Genomic DNA, 8,143 nt, shown 5'->3' on the forward strand with positions numbered 1-8,143 from the left:
AGCGTCACTGCAAGCATCGGAAAGCAGAACTAGAATCCGGTGCTGACCAAGGGTTGACCAAGGGTCGGGTAGCATGACAACCGCTTGCTGATTGGCTGATTCTCGCTGACAATATTGTGAGTCCCTCATGATTGTCTTATGATCTATGATTTGCTGTGATTTGCTCAGGTATAAAGACCTCTGGATTTCTGTCAATCGGGGTCCCAGTTCTTTGGAAGAGATTCCAACTGGGTCCTTATTGCCTGGCAATAAACCTCACCTTCTTATTCTCCAATTGCTGTCTGGCTGATCCTTATTTTAAACTCTTCGCGAGTACCCATTTGCTTCACCTGGACGTTGAGATTAATAGCAAAGGTGTTGCCGTGGTCTTTCCCTGTGCTCTGGCTAACTGGTATTCATTTAAATCAAGCATCTTGTGAAATCGTCTCCATTTAAGATCTGCTATACTGTTGCATCTCGTGGTCATCAGATTTCATGCTGACTTGCATTTGCATTTTTCCATGGCATCCATTGTTCACCAGAGTATGATTATTTATCAGATGGAAGCAGCTCGGTTCAATACAGCATTCTGTTTCTTCATACATACACAATCCACAGACAGAAAGAAGCACACTCTCGTTCACATCTCAGCTTGTGGACCAGGAGCTACATACTGGTGGTCACCTGTTCTTCCAGAGTCTGATTCCCCATATTCTCCCCCAGCCTTGCAATATACACATTGTTATGAGACTGGATTGATATGTAGTTCTGAGCAGCATGCCAGAGCCGTAGATTTCAAATGCTGATGAACTGGGGGCAGGTGAGGAAACTGTGATGGTTTCTTTTTTGCTGCCTCCAACAAATGATCTGTATTGTCAGGACTGACTGCATGGAGCATCAGTTGAGTGACTACATCAAACAGATCTTCACACACTAATCAAGAGAAATTTAAGCTGTGGTCTAAACCACTGAGCCTAGGGCTTGCCAATTGGAAGGTTGGTGGTTCAAATCCCGGCGATGGGGTGAGCTCCTTCCTGAGGCTGGAATGCTGGAATGTGTGCAGAGGAGGGCAACCAAGATGATCAAGGGTCTGGAAACCAAGCCTTATGAGGAACAGTTGAAGGAACTGGGTATGTTTAGCCTGGAAAAGCGAGAGGACTGAGAGGAGATATGATAGCCACCTTCAAATATCCCAAGGACTGTCTCATACAGCGAAGAGAGAACAAGCTTGTTTTCTCCTGCTCTGGAAGGTAAGTGCTGAACAAATGCATTCAAGCTACAAGAAAGAAGATTCCAACTAACCATCAAGAAGAACTTTCTGATGGTAAGAGCTGTTAGTGGAATGGAATCCCTCAGGAGGTGGTGGACTCTCCTTCCTTGGAGGTTTTTAAGCAGAGGTTGGATGGCCATCTGTCACAGATGCTTTAGCTGAGATTCCAACTTTGCAGAGGGGTGGACTACATTACCCTTGGGGTCCCTTCCAACTTTCTAATTCTATGATTTTATGATTCTATGATCACCAGTGCACCATAAAAAGGTTGTCGGAAGGGCCCTTTGTGTCTGTATGTGTTAAGGGTGTGTATGTGTGTGTTTATGTTAAGGGTGTGCAATTGTGTGCATGCCTGGTCTCTCCCACTTTAGGGTCAGTTTTCCATTGGGGTAATGCACCCCCTGCTATAACCCCTCATAGACCCACTAACCTGGGAGTAAACCCCATTACAAATAATGGGACTTACGTCTGAGTACAGAATGTGTAGTACTGCAATCCTCCTGTTTGCCAAGCTTACTTTTGAAATTGATGGGCACTACATACATCTGACAGACACCAGAGGACTCAAAGAACAGTCCTCTCATGCTTTTCAGCTTTCTTGGTTTGTTTTAAATGTGAGAATCAGTTTAACGTGAGCAATGGGCTATATCATTTGGGAAAGAATGAGAGGGATTAGTTAGGGAGCTATTTTCATTTATTAACCTGATTCAAAAAGCCTTTTTATGTGCTCTCCATTCCTTATTGACTTTCTGCACAAAGCATAAAACTTAAAGTCTTATTTTAAATGGCCTATCACATCTATATCATTTAGAACCTACCTTGTAGATCTTTTAGCCTCTCTGCTCTGTTTTTATGCTGAGTCTGCTGTCCTTTGGCTTTTAATAATTCTCATTTTTATTGCTATTGTTGTTTTAAATTGTTTGAGCTGCTCTGGGAGTCTTTGGCCTGAATATTGGGTTATTCAGTCCTTCTAATAAATAACTAACGAGCTACATCAATTTTCTTTTTCAAAGAAAGCAAAATATTGTTTTCCATTTGATCAAGCACATAGAATACTTCCAGCCCAAACACTACAGATATGCAAAGCAGGTGGAAGGAACAGGAAGATGTGATTGGTGGAGATATTGCTGATGTCACAAAGCACCCCAGTTCTGACTGAGCAACCCAGTATATTGACACAACTCATGCACTAGATAATGTTGTCACCCCATGGCCGAAGCTGAGAGGAAGTGGGGGTTCTGCAGTCACCACAAAATGTGAATCCCACATCAGAGGTAACGTTATGTGTCATTTGATGGTGCCTGATCAATCTATTTAAAGTTTGTAATAGCAGTCGGGGGGAGGGGGGTCTAGGCAGATGATCAGCATAGGGTCTGCAGAGTGCAAGGAGAGACCTTAACCCCTGATGAAATAATAATAATAATAATAATAATAATAATAATAATAATAATAATGCATATATTACCTTTTCCTTCCCCCTCCTCATTTATTTCCCACAACAACCCCATGAGGTAGGCTGAGAGTCAGTGACTGGCCCACAATCACCCAGTAAGCTTCACGGCTGAGGGGGGATTTGAACCCCGGTCTGCCAGGTCCTAGTCCAACACTCTAACCACTACACCACACTCACTCCCAAGTTGTTGACATGGGAAGAAGCTGCTCTTGGTGGAGTCGATATATTTTACATTCACAAAGTGGTAATGGGACAGTGTGTGAGCTTTTTATTATGATACCTGTGTTTCGAATATTCAAAGTGTTTCACATACTTTGCATTGTAATTCAGAAAGGCCTTTGCCTCATTGGTAGCATTTCTGGTTAGGATTCAGAAAGTCTCGGGTTTCTTATCTCGCATCTCCAGGCAAGGCTGGGAAAGACTCCACTCTGAAACCCCGTAGCAAGGGTAGCCCATATGATGCTCTCCTGATATTGCCAGACTACAGCTCCCATCATCCCACACCATTGCCATGCTTGCTGGAGCTCATGGGAGTTGGAGTCCAATATCATCCAAAAGTCACCACCACATTGACTACTTCTACCCTGGAGCCTTGCTGTCAGTCAGTGTGCAGACCAAACTGAGTCAGGTGGGCCAATGGTCTGATGTGTTATATGGTAGCTTCTTAGGTTCCTAACTTGTAATCATCACAGCAGCCTTGTAAAGTTTCCGCCACAAAGGAAACTTAAGGCCTAGATTTAAAAAAACAAAACACCACCACCACAAAACGTTAAAAGTCTTACAGGTTTGTTTTTCTCCTGAAATGAATTATCCTGAGTGAAAAACAAGATGTCAGTTCAGGCAGAGCTGTCTTCCCAGACTGTCTTCTTTTTAAGACGAGTAAAATAATGGTGTTCAGCCAGAGCTTGAGGGGATACACTTTATTCGGAAAGGGCCTTAAGGTGGTTTTTCTCTAATTGTCTGCCTCTCTCTCTCTCTAAAAACTACATCTATCAACATTCAGTCCACTCTATTCTAGGTTCTGGTGTTAAGCACTTCAGGCAGGGAATTGTTTTAGAGGTTTTCAGAAAGTACTAGCAACAATGCATATTTTTATTTTTTTAAAAGCATTCCGACCATGATCTTCAGCTGGAAAGGCTCCCAGAGCACCAGATTAATTAAAGAAAGGCCATCCCTGACCTCAGACAGCCCCTGAACTATAATATAGAAGACACAACACAAAAAGAAAGAAAAGCTCTCATAATTACCAATGTACAGTTTTATACAATGACCAGTAGCGAAGGGCTATGGCTCAGTATTAGAGCATCTGCTTTGCATGCAGAAGTTTTGATAACCAGCACGTCCAGGTATAATAATAATAATAATAATAATAATAATAATAATAAATAATAATAATAATATATTATTTATACCCCGCCCATCTGGCTGGACTTCCCCAGCCACTCTGGGCGGCTTCCCAAAAAATATTAAAATACTATAATACATCAAACATTAAAAGCTTCCCTAAACAGGGCTGCCTTCAGATGTCTTCAAAAAGTCTGGTAGTTGTTCTCTTTGACATCTGGTGGGAGGGCGTTCCACAGGGAGGGCGGTACTACCGTGAAGGCCCTCTGCCTGGTTCCCTGTAACTTGGCTTCTCGCAGTGAGGAAACCGCCAGAAGGCCCTCGGTGCTGGACCTCAATGTCCGGGTAAAACAATGGGGGTGGAGACGCTTCTTCAGATATACTGAAGGTAGGGTTGGAATTGCCCCCTGCCCGAAACTCTGGAGAGCTGCTGCCAGTCAGCGTAGACCGTTCTGAGCTGCATGGACCAAGGGTCTGTCTCGATATAACGCAGCTTCCTATGTTACTCATGAAAACAGTTCAGGGAGAGGAGGAGCCAAATAAATAGAGATGGTGTCTCAGGCGAGCTCTATAGCCCCATCTCTTCCCTCTGCTGCAGCCAGATGGAATGCTGAAGAAGGAGCCACATGGAAGGGATCTCTTTGCAGAACCAATGGTGGATCCCTCCTTCCCACCTGTACTTCAGCCTGATGGAATAGTTGGTGCTGGGTGACAGCCTGTGTGTGTGTGTGTGTGTGTGTGTGTGTGTGTGTGTGCTGAGTTGCTCAACGGCACAGAAACTGTTACCTTTCCAAGGTTTACTATTTTATTATGATTTTATATATGTTGGAAGCCACCCAGAGTGGCAGGGGCAACCCAGCCAGATGGGCAGGGTACAAATTTATTACAGTCGTAACTTGGAAGTCGAATGGAATCCATTCCGGAAGTCCGTTAAACTTCCAAAACGTTCAAAAATCAAAGCACGGCTTCTGATTGGCTGCAGGAAGCTCCTGCAGCCAATCGGAAGCCACGGAAGCTCCGTCAGACGCTCAGCTTCCAAAAGAACATTAAAAAACCGGAACAGTCACTTTTGGGTTTTGATTATTCGGGAGCCAAAATGTTGGAGAACTAGACTGTTCGACTTCCAAGGTACAACTTTATTATTATTATTATTATTATTATTATTATTATTATTATTATTATTACATATTATTATTAAACTGCTTGCTGCAAGGCTTATTGAACTACAAAATGCAAAAACAGCATAACAGATGTTACCCATGTATTATGGTTGCCATACCTCCTTAAAGCACATACCTCCTTAAAAACATCTGTTTTTAAATACATGTTTTTTAAAAAGGATATAAAAGTCTTGTGGAAACCAGTCTGAGTTCTCTGCATAAGCATATGAAAATCCATCATGTTCAGCAAAATGCCTTGGTGTTTCTTAATGTAAGCAAGTAAAAAAAAACCAAACAAACCAGACCATAAATACTGTACCATACAACAATGCCCAGCTAACAGCACATGAGGTAGATTCTTCAACACCAGAATTAAATTGGGTAAATTCCTTACTACCATGTCCATCCTGCTTCCATGTGGCTTCCACTACTTTTAACACTTTTGCTTACTTGAAGGAATATACAGGATGATCCACAGATAAGGAATCTACAGTCGGCAAATGGAAGAGGGTGACGGCGCTAGAAACTCAGTTGAGCAGCCCCAAACTATCCAGAATGTACACATAGTAACAACACAGGAAGGGCAGTCTACTCATCCTTCTGGGAGCCGGAGAACTGCTGCCGAACACCCGGCCGTGGATTCCCCATTGCTACCCCAGGTTCCTGTAGGCGAGAATGTTACTGGGGAGCGAGCGCAATGCTCTGCGAGAGGAGAACCAGCTATACATCTTCCCCCACCCATTCAGGATTCGACGCTGGCAACATGCCAGCACATTGTTGGTCTCCTTGGACAAATCACTGACCAGCGTGAGTACGAGGTGCTTTGATTAGGTACAACAGCATTTCATTTGCTTGCCTCCTCCAAATCCAAAGGGGCTTTTGGTCTGGTTTCAATTAGAGACACATCTCACATAGCCCTGGAAAAGTTCTAGAACATTCTACCAGTTTCCATTGATGCTCCTTAAGAGGTTCCTCTGGATTTCACAAAGTGCATCAGGGTCTTAAATAACAACAACAACAACAACAATTTATTATACTCCGCCCATCTGGCTGAGTTTTTGGGTGGCTTCCAACAAAATATTAAAATGCAATAGTCCTTCAGATACTAAAAGCTTCCCTAAACAGGGCTTCCCTAAACTGGGCCTTCAGATGACTTCTGAAAGTTTGGTAATTGTTGTTTTCTTTGACATCTGGTGGGAGGGTGTTACACAGGACGGGTGCCACTACCGAGAAGGCCCTTTGCCTGGTTCACTGTAACTTCGCTTCTCTCAGTGAGGGAACTGCCAGAAGGCCCTCGGTGTTAGACCTCAGTGTCCAGGCAGAACGATGGGGGTGGAGACGCTCCTTCAGGTATACAGGACCGAGGCCATTTAGGTCTTTAAAGGTCAGCACCAACAGTTTGAATTGTGCTTGGAAACATACTGGGAGCCAATGTAGGTCTTTCAAGACCGGTGTTATGTGGTCTCGGCAGCTGCTCCCAGTCACCAGTTTAGCTGCCACATTCTGGATTAGTTGTAGTTTCCGGGTCACCTTCAAAGGTAGCTCCACGTAGAACGCATTGCAGTAGTCCAAGCGGGAGATAACCAGAGCATGTACCACTCTGGTGAGACATTCTGCGGGCAGATAGGGTCTCAGCCTGCGTATCAGATGGAGCTGGTAAACAGCTCCTGGACACAGAATTGACCTCTGCCTCCATGGACAGCTGTGAGTCCAGAATGACTCCCAGGCTGCGCACCTGGTCCTTCAGGGGCACAGTTACCCCATTCAGGACCAGGGAGTCCTCCACACCTGCCTGCTTCCTGTTCCCTAAAAACAGTACTTCTGTCTTGTCAGGATTCAACCTCAATCTGTTAGCCTGTTAGACTATTAATATAGTCCATTCTCACACATGGTCATTTGAAACACAAAAAGGGGTTACATATGTAATACCTGTGTTAGCTGGCAGGGCAGCTAACCTTCATACCTTACTGTGGGGGGCGGGGGGGAATCTAACCAGTGGATCTACAAGAAAGAAGATTCCACCTAAACATTAGGAAGAACTTCCTGACAGTAAGAGCTGTTCGACAGTGGAATTTGCTGCCAAGGAGTGAGGTGGAGTCTCCTTCTTTGGAGGTCTTTAAGCAGAGGCTTGACAACCATATGTCAGGAGTGCTCTGATGGTGTTTCCTGCTTGGCAGGGGGTTGGACTCGATGGCCCTTGTGGTCTCTTCCAACTCTATGATTCTATGATCTCCTTCATACCTTGTTGTGGGGGGGGGGGATGAGTTTAAGGAGTATGGTGCACCATTTCTGCTTCTACTGGGCTTGGCTATTTGATGGAATCATAGTCTTATTTGCTGAAGGAATATAACTGATTGTGCAACACCCTGTCTTCTTGGCAGAGGACAGCATCATGAGAGAACTGCGGGTCATGCGCAGAGAGATGCGGCTTTTGAAAGGTGAACAGCGCCGGACCACTGCCAGAGTAGTCTCCGTGGCACATGCCTTTGAAGCATTCAAGGAACAGTTTCAGTGGCAACAGGGTTGAAGTCACATGATTCCTTCCTATGCGTGCACCTTCAGCCAACCGTTCAGAACTTTTGGGTGCTTCCCTTTCTCCGTGGATGTTGTTAAGCCATGTTTATTAAAATCTTCACCATACAAACTACTGCCCACTTGACTGGTGATCAAAAGTCAGAAGGGTGTGTTTAATGACTGGCTGTCTATGAGTCTAAAAGTCACCCTACTAGAGGTTGGGGGAAGAGTGTATACTTTAGAGTAAGATGCTCTTGGAGTGTAGAACAGATGATTGAACGGGTGGAGTTGGGTGGGAAACTTGTGCATCTCCCAGTCTACAGTTGCCTGTAACACAATGAGCTTTTCATCTCTGCTGCTTTCCTACCACTGGATCTACTCAGAAGTAAGCTCCATTACTTCCAGGGGAAAAAAATCTGTTTG

The 8,143-nt window shown here is 44.4% G+C and overlaps 1 long non-coding RNA gene across 1 annotated transcript; it reads left to right on the plus strand.

Moving 5' to 3' along the window:
- Positions 1-2,295: 2,295 nt before the first annotated feature.
- On the plus strand, positions 2,296-7,914 carry LOC144327479 (uncharacterized). The gene is made up of 3 exons (XR_013392542.1): positions 2,296-2,523; positions 5,663-6,013; positions 7,588-7,914. It is a non-coding gene; the product is annotated as an uncharacterized LOC144327479 (long non-coding RNA).
- The last annotated feature ends 229 nt before the right edge of the window (positions 7,915-8,143 follow it).

This window comes from Podarcis muralis, chromosome 1 (assembly GCF_964188315.1).
Source record: "Podarcis muralis chromosome 1, rPodMur119.hap1.1, whole genome shotgun sequence".
Classification (NCBI taxonomy): domain Eukaryota; kingdom Metazoa; phylum Chordata; class Lepidosauria; order Squamata; family Lacertidae; genus Podarcis; species Podarcis muralis.